The sequence below is a fragment of the Bactrocera tryoni genome, chromosome 2, assembly GCF_016617805.1.
Source record: "Bactrocera tryoni isolate S06 chromosome 2, CSIRO_BtryS06_freeze2, whole genome shotgun sequence".
Lineage (NCBI taxonomy): Eukaryota > Metazoa > Arthropoda > Insecta > Diptera > Tephritidae > Bactrocera > Bactrocera tryoni.
This window is the reverse complement of record NC_052500.1, coordinates 32959844-32971939: the sequence shown is the minus strand read 5'-3', so window position 1 is coordinate 32971939 and position 12096 is coordinate 32959844.

The following is a 12096-nucleotide window of genomic DNA, read 5'->3' as shown; positions in this document are numbered from 1 at the left end:
TGGACACTTTCAAAAAAAAAATCTTTTTATTTGCCTCTTCGATAGCTTATATTTCCATAAATATCCTGTGAAATCGGAAAGATGTTGAATAGTTTTTGGATTGTGAAAGAAAGATCTTGAATTGTTTTTGGATGGCAGCGTTCTAAAGAGCGACCGCTCGGAGGTGCAAACATGCAAGTTATATGTAAGTGAAACTTTAAACGCGTTTTTCTGAAAACGATATTTTTCAAAATTGCTGGCGCCATAACTCAACGAGAAATTGTCCGATCGACTTAAAATTAAAACTGAGTATTTTTGAATACATTTACTATACAATGATCTACGATGATCTTTTTGATTGGTTGAAAATTGTCAATTTGGCATTAAAAAAACGACCATTTTTTACCTAATGAAACGATGTTTTTTTTTCTAAATTACGCCATTTTGTTAATTTTTCATATTTTTCAAAGATCGTAGGTCATTGTATAGAAAATATCTTTGAGTTTAATAAACTTTTCAATTTTTTCTGTTTCAGCTACTCATTCGGCCGGAATCACGCCAGCAGTTGGGGCACTTTTTTTTTACACCTCCGAAGACAGCCCACAATTCCGTTTATTTTCAAAATTAAAAAAAAACTTAAAATGTTGCTGAAAATATACCTTATTAGGTTCAAAGGAGTTCGAAATCTTCAATCGCGTACTTTCTCTTAAAAAAATTCACGAAAATCGCCTAATATTTCATGCGTTACACTGGTATAGCCCCTTAATCGATTTCATAGACATATGAATTCAATTAACGTAGTGCTGAGGTCACAAGTATATACATATTTTAGCATAAACAGTATTTAGCAACTAAATATAAGTAATATTTGAAGAATAGAAGCAGTTGTTGTCAAGCAGCAATCGAAAAATAAGCTGTAAATTACTCAATAAAGTGAGAATTAACAAGTAAGGAAGGGCTAAGTTCGGGTGTCACCGAACATTTTATACTCTCGCATGATAAAGTGATAATCGAGATTTCATTATACGTCATTTACATATTTTTCAAATACCGTATTTTTGTAAAGTTTTATTCCGCTATCATCACTGGTTCCTAATGTATATACTCGTATTATACAGAGAACGCATCCGATGGAATTCAAAATAGCGTTATATTGAAAGAAGGCGTGCTTGTGAACCGATTTCACCCATATTTCGTGCATGTCATCAGAGAAATCGAATTTCATTGAAATCGGTCTAGTAGTTCCTGAGATATGGTTTTTGGTCCATAACGCCACGCCCATTTTCAATTTTTAAAAAAAGCCTGGGTGCAGCTTCCTTCTGCCATTTCTTCCGTAAAATTTAGTGTTTCTGATGTTTTTTGTTAGTCGTTAACGCACTTTTAGTTCAACATAACCTTTGTATGGGAGGTGGGCGTGGTTATTATTCGATTTCCTCCATTTTTGAACTGTATATGGAAATGCCTGAAGGAAACGACTCTGTAGAGTTTGGTTGACATAGCTATAGTAGTTTCCGAAATACGTACAAAAAACTTAGTAGGGGGCGGGGCCACGCCCACTTTTCCAAAAAAATTACGTCCAAATATGCCCCTCCCTAATGCGATCCTTTGTGCCAAATTTCACTTTAATATCTTTATTTATGGCTTAGTTATGACACTTTATAGGTTTTCGGTTTCCGCCATTTTGTGGGCGTGGCAGTGTGCCGATTTTGCCCGTCTTCGAACTTAACCTTCTTATGGAGCCAAGGAATACGTGTACCAAGTTTCATCATGATATCTCAATTTTTACTCAAGTTACAGCTTGCACGGACGGACGGACGGACGGACAGACAGACATCCGGATTTCGACTCTACTCGTCACCCTGATCACTTTGGTATATATAACCCTATATCTGACTCTTTTAGTTTTAGGACTTACAAACAACCGTTATGTGAACAAAACTATAATACTCTCCTTAGCAACATTGTTGCGAGAGTATAAAAATAAAACTTTCGCGGGGTTAAATTATTTGAAAGTCGAAGTTATACTGAAGCAAATCTATGAGTGACAAGAAAATAAGCCAATTAAGTTTTGTGAACGTAATGGGTAAACACGGTATTCCTTGGAAGTTTCTGTTGCATTTCGAAGAACGAGCTTACGCGGATGATGTTCTTTGCTTGGCAGTGAAAAAATCTGACTTGCAGAGGAATCTAAATAAGTTCTGCCTAAAAATTTACGTGGATAAAACCGAATTCATCTCTAGGAATAACGACACCGAAATAATTTTTTTTTATAAATTTATAAAATTGGAGATCTATTCTAATGCTCCATTAAAAAAAAAAATAGGTTGGATTAAGTTCAAATATTTTTGGTTGGTAGACAGTTTCTGGGATATGCCCATAAACGAAAAAGATATATTGCGCGAAACAAAACTTTGCTGTCTTGGGAGAAAGAGTAGAACCGCTGGAGCTTCTGCTTAAAATATCCTTAACCGCATAAGCAATCAACGTGGTGCGTTTGCTCAGCCTAACATCATCTGGTTCTCTAAATCTATCTCATATTTTGAGCTCTAGCGTGGAAACAGACTCTTATGTGATGCGATTTAGTCCTTAACGAAAACGTTTTTACGCAAACTGCAGACTTGTGCAAACGCTTACGTATTCGTATTCACTTAAACTGAACTATAAACTTGTTCGAATTCTTCGAGAAAAGCTTTGTAAAAAGCTATATGTGACTTGAGTTGGTGTCGAAAATAACGAGTAAAGTCGCATTTTAGCTTTCAGTAAACTTAAAAAGTCTTATACTCAGAACTTGATTTAGCTTTTTATACCCTGAACGAGCAGAAATTTTGCACAGGTGCTTTTTTCACTAAGAATATGCTCATTTGTCGCAGCAGATATCGGATAAAAAAACGTATAAGTAGCTGCTATACAGACTGCCTTTTTTATTTTAAGATATCTTCATCCTTGGCGTGCATTCGTTCAGAGCAACGCTACAATCTCCGAATATATTGCTCAGATCGGATCACTTTAGCTTATACGAGTAGTTGCCATGTATACCTGACCGATCGAAATCAAAATAAAGATCTTTTCACACCCTTTATACTATAAAAGAGCAACTGTGAAGAATATTATAGCTTCCTTGCTACCGAAGTTAACGTTCTTGTTGTCTGGATTGTAGATTATATCTGATCACTAGTTACTAAATAAGTTTCTAACAATTCGGAGGCAGTTATATTTTATTATTTTACTAATTTTTGCCAACACTCTATCGACTACTCACTCGTCATAGCCAAAAATCTTCAAGTGTAGTATGCTCGTTTTGCTTTACTATTTCCTTTTGCCGTTATAAATATAATTCCACATATTTTTGTCTTACAAATTCATAAAATATTCTGAACAATCGATCAACCGAAATGATTTCTTCCATTATTTTATTGACTGAATTATTGAAGTGTCAACACATCAAAATGAAGTGGCTGAAGTGGAGCAAAGTGGGTTACGATGTGTTGATGGGCCATTAATGGCAACGTCATGGGCGCCATTATGATTATCCGTCAATAACATATTTGCGCACAAATAAACGCAATCACAATTGTTTGCTAAGAAAATACGTGCCCACACCCATAGACACACACTCACATACATAGATATATGGTGTAGATGTGGACCTTGTTGGCGACAATGTGACGAAAAATGTGCTGGACTAACAAAACACATGGCAAGAATGTGGAGAGTTGTCGTACATATGTATGTATTAATATTTGTATGTTAGACGCCCACACAAAGTTTGACAAAAGCAAAGCCAAGATTTCGGTTTATTTATCAATTAATTAACACAGCGCTCCTTGGTAATATGCCACGGATACTCGGGCTAATAAATTCTTCGCCACACTTACCGCTCTACGCAGAGTGGAACATGTGGTCAAATGCCCACACGTATTTGCCATATCCATTCCCAAATGAACTGACTTTGCGTAATTTATTCTTTTTGTTTCAAGGAAAAATGGTTGGGCGGTGTCGGAATGCTGAGATAATTACTTCGTCGCTTTTACTTATTCAAGCTTTTCAATGGAGAAGAAGTTTGCATGTGTCGTTGGGAAATATTCTATGGAGCTAGAGCTGAATTATGTAAGGACAGCATTTGAAAGACGCTCTATTATGAGCGGTCGGTCTATGTTGTTAGACCACAAAAGCTCACTTTTAGAAATAATGATTATTTTTCATGTAAGAATTGGTGATATCTATGGTAACAGTTTTCTAATCTAGATTTCTCTAAATAATCAGATTATTATTTTTTTTAGAGAGTAACTATTCTACGTAGACAATAGTTATATAGGTTGTCAAAAAAGTCTTGCGGTATTTTCGCTAGTTGGCTCTGAAAGCGAGTAGTTCTAGTTTTATTCGTCGCATCGGGTCATGCTATACCTTTTTGGAAAGTTCATTTCACGCGCCAATACGTGTTTGATTGATTGTCGTTTCTTTTAAGTCGTTCGTGAGTTATAGCTCCATAACATGGAGCAAAATAAAGAGAAAATACGGCATATTTTACAGTACTCGTACTACTACGATAAAGGCAAAAATGCATTTCAACCCGCCAATAAAATTTGTGCAGTTTATGGACCCGATACAGTTTCAATTTCCACCGCACAACGATGGTTTCAACGTTTTCGTTCTGGTGTAGAGGTGGTCGAAGATGCGCCACGCACCGGAAGGTCTGTCGTCGGAAATTGCGATAAAATCGGTGAATTGGTCGAAAGAGACCGGCATAGTAGCAGCCGCAGCATCGGTCAAGAGCTGAGCATGAGTCATCAAAAATTCATTTCAATTTCAATAAAAAAAAATTCAATAAAAATACCGCAAGACTTTTTTGACAACCCATTATTACAATAGTTCAGAAATTTTTTTTAATTGAAATATTTAGCTTAATTTCAGTAAAAAATGCATTAAAAGATATCGAATTAAATATACAAGTATTCCATGTATGGGGAAAAAGGCAAGGTTCAGATTGTCCACTGACATGGAAGCCACTGTCACTAAACTTTGCCATTTTACATCAACATTACGATAATTCATAAATAATTGTTGATTCTATATGGTCCGTATACAACTGGAATTACGAAGATCATTTTAAAAGCATTATGGAGAATAAAAAAATGTATGAACCACCGATTGCAATTATTATTTTTAAGAAATCAAACTCACTTATGTACTTATGTATATGATATGTACTTATGTATGTATATGATATATTAATCACGTATAGGACGGTGCCGTAGGCCTCAAAAGCTTCGCAGACTTCGGTAGAGCTCCAACTATCGAAGTTGCAACGACTCGCATGTATCTGCACATCGGGTGCAATGCGCGCTTATACTGCGGCAGGACTTGAAGTCATGCCTGAGTTCACAACACTTCACCTAGTAATCGGCAGCCAAATACACACTGCTACAAATGACAGCAGAAGGCTGTGGCAGAGGTAAGTAATCTTGTCCCAGCGGATGAAAGAGTTAAGTGGCGTAATACCATTGGCCCTTCTCACAAGGGACGGTATTACCAAAATTGTCAACTTCACCAAGAAATTCACGGTTCTACTCTCGGGCTACTTCTTAGAAATAGTAAAATCAAGGTTTATAGGTCGCATTCTACACTGGCTACTGCAAGCTGAGGAAGCACTTACACAACAGCCAATCGTTTCTTCAATTGGATATTCCAAGCGAAGCCTGGTCCTTCTCCACTTGGCTTTTCCAACGGAATGGAGGTCTTTCTCTTCCTCTGCTTCCCCCGGGGGGTACTGCGTCGAATACTTTCAGAGCTGGAGTGTTTTCGTCCTTCGGACAACATGACCTAGCCAGTGTAGCAGCTGTCTTTTAAATCGCTGAACTTTGTCGATGTCGTCATATATCTCGTACAGCTCAACGTTCCATCGAATGCGATATTCGCCGTGGCCAATGCGCCAAGTACCATACATTTTTCGCGTAACCTTTCTCTTGAAAACTCGCAACGTCGACTCATTAGTTGTTGTCATCGTCCAAGCCTCTGCACCATATAGCAGGACTGGAATAATGAGTGAATTATAGAGTTTGGTCTTTATTCGGCTTTACTTCTTAATTGCCTACTCAGTTCGAAGTAACATTTGTTGGCAGGAGTTAACAGTCAGTTATGAGCAGAATGGCAAGACGATTATAATTTCGAGAGATTGCCTGTCCATTCATCCTAACGTGCAAGCGATAACTTGGGTAAAAAACGAAGTATCACGGTGGAACTAAGTATATGTACATGGCACAATGAGGTCAGTATTGTAGATTGGCGGAATCGGATTACTGCCACGCCACGGAAACCTATAAATTGCCGTAACTAAGCACCAAGTCAAAATAAAGAACAGTAATTTGGCACAGTGGATCACAGTAACAAGGTGCATGTGTGGGATAAAAATTATGAAAAAGTGGGAGTGGCCCGCACTTTAAATGGTTTGATGTAAATATCTCCTAAAGATATTTCAGAAAAAATGGAAGTTTTATTTTTCATAATTTGGCAGTTTACAAGTAGATTTTGAAAAATATCTTCCTAAAATAATTTTTCAAAATTCGAATTATTTTCGAGGATTTATTGTCGTGGCAACTGGACCGGTTAGCGGACATTTGCAAAAATATGCGACTTAACGTAAGACTTTAAGCGCGTTTATTCTCGAAACTACTTTTTCGAATTCTAATCAATTTAATTGAAATATGGCTTCAATACTGTCTAAATATCTCTCTATCACATGATGAATCAAAGACTTAAAAATTGAAATATTCGATATGTTTAAAAAATTTGACAAAGTTAAAAAATTCACCCTTATTTTTGATTAGCCACTATTTTGAAAAAAAAAATCAGTTTTTCAGCGTTTTGAGATAGTGACATTCGCATTAATAAAAACTCATTACTGGTTTCATATCACGGAGAGTAAAAACTCTACTTCAAGGACGCATAACTCAATAAAAAATTGAATTAATTTTGCGTATGATACTCTCCAAATATAAATAAAGAAATGATAACAAAATGGGTAGAAAAAAGAGCAATTTCTTTTTTAATTATTTATACTTAAACGATCGAAATTTAGATCTTTAGACTAGAATACCCCTTTAATGCCGAAAATATGTGAATTAAGTCTACAAATTACCCCTACAGTCCTACATACATATAACGATTTTCGTTGTTCTAAAAAACTTCAAATTTCAGACAGTGTTTTCTTTAAAATAATAAAATTAGATTAATGGTTTAGAATTGATACAATAATGGGATTGATCCACATCTTGATCCAAACCTCACATTTTGAATACAGGAAATTCCGATCCTCTGATTGTTGTTTCCCAAAAATTCACTAGATTAAATTTAGCCTCTTTGTCTGAGTATATATCACTTATACCTCTTTTCAAGATGATTATAAATATTCTTATTTTAATCTGTCCTTACCTGTAGTCCCCTTAGCTTCGTGTATTAAATATGCTTACCTAATACAATATGAACAATTTGTTTTGGTTATGATTTAAAAATTAGCTCCATTTATCTGACATATGTATATGGTTTGATAATTTTAATATTTTTAATAATACCCAATTTCAAACCTAATATCCTCGTAAGATAAATTTTTGAATCAACATTTTAGTAAGAACAATTTGAACAAAAGTGTTCAATGTAACGAAAGACTCATCTATTAAAATTGCTTTAAGCGCCTTTGCCCCGCATAATAACATTATACAATCTGAAGTCACCCTTGTTACCTTTCTTTCATCGCATTTATTTAATAGTCTGCAAGCTACAGTTATTTTCAAATACTTAATTCCATTACTCATAACTACATGCCCAATTTAGTTAATGAAGGCAGTAAAAGCCTTTATTTATTTAGGCTCTTGTAACTTCTCTTCTACAAACAATCATAATGCAGCGCCCACATGGTTAAGAATAAACTTGTCATGTGAAAAAAGCCTTAAGGCCGTTGACCTCTTCCATAAATAACTTTATTGAAGAGCTCACTATTTATAAAAATTTTATGTTATGTGACGTCAGATGTCACCAAATGACACATCAATTCAAAATAGGCCAATATCGTAATACAATAAATCATAAAAATAAATTAATAAAAAAATACCGATTTAAGTCATTGGTTGGGTAAAAAATCTAGTTCGCTCCGGTTACGTGAAAGTGGTTTTAGATTCGTACTCTCTGCTAGATAAGTTTATGTTCCGATTTATTCAGTTCTGAAAGCAGCAAATAAGTTTTTCAGTTGAAGTCTGCACAAAAGCATCAGTGGACTTAGTCGAATAAACACTTTTTCATCCACCACTATTGATTATGCCGGGCTACGGGATTTATACCAGTTGCTTGCTCATTGTTATAGTTGTTTCTAATAATTTTTAGTTACCTGATTAAGTTTACTTCAACAAAATTCTATTATTTTTTTTTTACTTGACACGAGAGTGTAATTTGTGGACACTTATTGCCCACTTGATGCTCTCATTAAGTCTCTAAAGCCCACTAGACATGCTGGTCAGCCAACTTCGGCTAAGTGTGAAGCATTTACGCTAACCACTTGGCTCACACCCACTCACCACTCACCACTCAGCCCCGAGGCCCCCACTTGGCATTGGAAAGTTGTGAAAAACGAGAATTTAACTTTGGGATTTAAAATCTGTGGTAATTAATTATTGAAAAGTTTTCGCTTGCATTTTATTTACGCTCATTAATTAGCTAAACAACTTCGTGCCAAAAGAGCACATATACTTACTCAATCACACACACACAGATCTACTTTATGCGTGGTAGTCATTATTTCTCGCAGCGTCCGCAACGCCCTCATTTCCATCTCTAATGCCGCCTGACTTTCCTTCTACTTTCGGCTGAATAATGAAATCGTTGCACGCGCTTTATGCTGCAATGTCAACCGCAATTAAAATCTGAAATAAAATTGTCATCCACAGCTCTTAAATGGATGCGCAAACAGCACTATTCCGCAGCTCTGGTTCCATTTTCGGCTCCTCCCCGCCACTTTGCTATTTCGCTTGCTGCGATTGTTCTTCTTGTTGTTTGTTGTCTGTTTGTTGTATTTTTTGTTTGTGTTGATTTTGGTGTTGTCTTTGCGTTGTTATTGTTGACTTTCCTGCTTTTTGTTGTTTGTTGTGGCTCGTGGCTGGTTGCGGAAAGGTTTGCGTTCTCGTGTATTCATATTCGGAAATTATGCGAAAACGTCGAGCTCATTGCATGGTGTGGGCCAAAAATTCATGATGGCTAGAAATGAAATAAAATCGCTTAAAATTGTCGCCTGTTTATAATTGCTGCTCGATTTATGCTAAATAGCATATTCAAGGAAAGATGACTAATAAGAAGCCATTTCAGCTGAAATTCACTTACTGTCAATGATAACACTTAAGAAGTTATCGATATATAACAAGAAAGGAAGGGCTAAGTTCGGGTGTCACCGAACATTTTATACTCTCGCATGATAAAGTGATAATCGAGATTTCATTATACGTCATTTACATATTTTTCAAATACCGTATTTTTGTAAAGTTTTATTCCGCTATCATCATTGGTTCCTAATGTACTATATATTATACAGAGAAGGCATCAGATGGAATTCAAAATAGCGTTATATTGGAAGAAGGCGTGGTTGCGAACCGATTTCACCCATATTTCGTACATGTCATCAGGGTGTTAAGAAAATATTATATACCGAATTTCATTGAAATCGGTCTAGTAGTTCCTGAGATATGGTTTTTGGTCCATAAGTGGGCGAGGCCACGCCCATTTTCAATTTTTAAAAAAAGCATGGGTGTAGCTTCCTTCTGCCATTTCTTTCGTAAAATTTAATATTTCTGACGTTTTTTGTTAGTCGGTTAACGCACTTTTAGTGATCTTCAACATAACCTTTGTATGGGAGGTGGGCGTGGTTATTATCTGATTTTCGTCCATTTTTGAACTGTATATGGAAATGCCTGAAGAAAACGACTCTGTTGAGTTTGGTTGACATAGCTATAGTAGTTTCCGAGATACGTACAAAAAACTTAGTAGGGGCCGGGGCCACGCCCACTTTTCCAAAAAAATTACGTCCAACTATGCCCCTTCCTAATGCGATCCTTTGTGTCAAATTTCACTTTAATATCTTTATTTACGGCTTAGTTATGACACTTTATAGGTTTTCGGTTTTCGCCATTTTGTGGGCGTGGCAGTGGGCCGATTTGCCCATCTTCGAACTTAACCTTCTTATGGAGCCAAGAAATTCGTGTACTAAGTTTCATCATGATATCTCAATTTGTACTCAAGTTACAGCTTGCACGGACGGACGGACAGACAGACATCCGGATTTCAACTCTACTCGTCACCCTGATCACTTTGGTATATATAACTCTATATCTGACTCTTTTAGTTTTAGGACTTACAAACAACCGTTATGTGAACAAAACTATAATACTCTCCTTAGCAACATTGTTGCGAGAGTATAAAAAATTAAATACGTAACAATAATGATATGTCTAAAATGTTAGATAATATAAAGGTAAGAGTTTAAAACTTCAATGTATAGACTCAAAAATAATTTTTCAATTTTGTTGAAGTAATACTACCAGAGCCTTTTATATCGGGTGATTTTTTAAGAGCTTGATAACTTTTTTTTAAAAAAAAACGCATAAAATTTGCAAAATCTCATCGGTTCTTTATTTGAAACGTTAGATTGGTTCATGACATTTACTTTTTGAAGATAATTTCATTTAAATGTTGACCGCGGCTGCGTCTTAGGTGGTCCATTCGGAAAGTCCAATTTTGGGCAACTTTTTCGAGCATTTCGGCCGGAATAGCCCGAATTTCTTCGGAAATGTTGTCTTCCAGCTGGAATAGTTGCTGGCTTATTTCTGTAGACTTTAGACTTGACGTAGCCCAATAAGCAAAATTGCCGCATTTGGGGTGAAGAGCAACCAGAAACCGTTCAAGAACTGCCCATGCATCGAAAAATGCACTGTTTGGTGTGGTTTGTACGCTGGTGGAATCATTGGACCGTATTTTTTCAAAGATGCTGCTGGACGCAACGTTACGGTGAATGGCGATCGCTATCGTTCGATGCTAACAAACTTTTTGTTGCCAAAAATGGAAGAACTGAACTTGGTTGACATGTGGTTTCAACAAGATGGCGCTACATGCCACACAGCTCGCGATTCTATGGCCATTTTGAGGGAAAACTTCGGAGAACAATTCATCTCAAGAAATGGACCCGTAAGTTGGCCACCAAGATCATGCGATTTAACGCCTTTAGACTATTTTTTGTGGGGCTACGTCAAGTCTAAAGTCTACAGAAATAAGCCAGCAACTATTCCAGCTTTGGAAGACAACATTTCCGAAGAAATTCGGGCTATTCTGGCCGAAATGCTCGAAAAAGTTTCCCAAAATTGGACTTTCCGAATGGACCACCTAAGACGCAGCCGCGGTCAACATTTAAATGAAATTATCTTCAAAAAGTAAATGTCATGAACCAATCTAACGTTTCAAATAAAGAACCGATGAGATTTTGCAAATTTTATGCGTTTTTTTTTAAAAAAAAGTTATCAAGCTCTTAAAAAATCACCCGATATTGTGTTATATATACAGTCAAAAAAAATCTACATATACCCCTCAATTTCCATGTACCAGAAAATTAGGAGCGATATTTGAAGAAAAAAATATCAACGTTTAAGGCACTTATAACAAATATTATTTGTAGGAAAGAAAATATATTAAAAAATTATAAAATAGAAATTAAGAAAAAACATAATAATAAGCGGTGAAAAAAGTCTACATGCAACATGCAACTCTTAACAACAAACAGAAAATTAAGAGGAAAGAAAGCCTTACAACAGTTATCCTTGATCTCCATATTTTAAATTACCACCAATGCAATTATTTTAGTGGACAAAGGGATAGTTATAGAGAATTTTCTTTTACTTTTGTCAATGAAAATGGATAATCAAAAAGAAATACACATTACAGTTAGAAATATTGTGATTAATTTCCGAAAAGAAAGCAAATCGTATGGAGAAATTGCTAAGACTATGAAGCTTAGTCGTGCTAGATATTATAATAATACCAATAGTACCGAAAATAAGCCACGAACTGGTGGACCTAAGAAACTATCAAGAC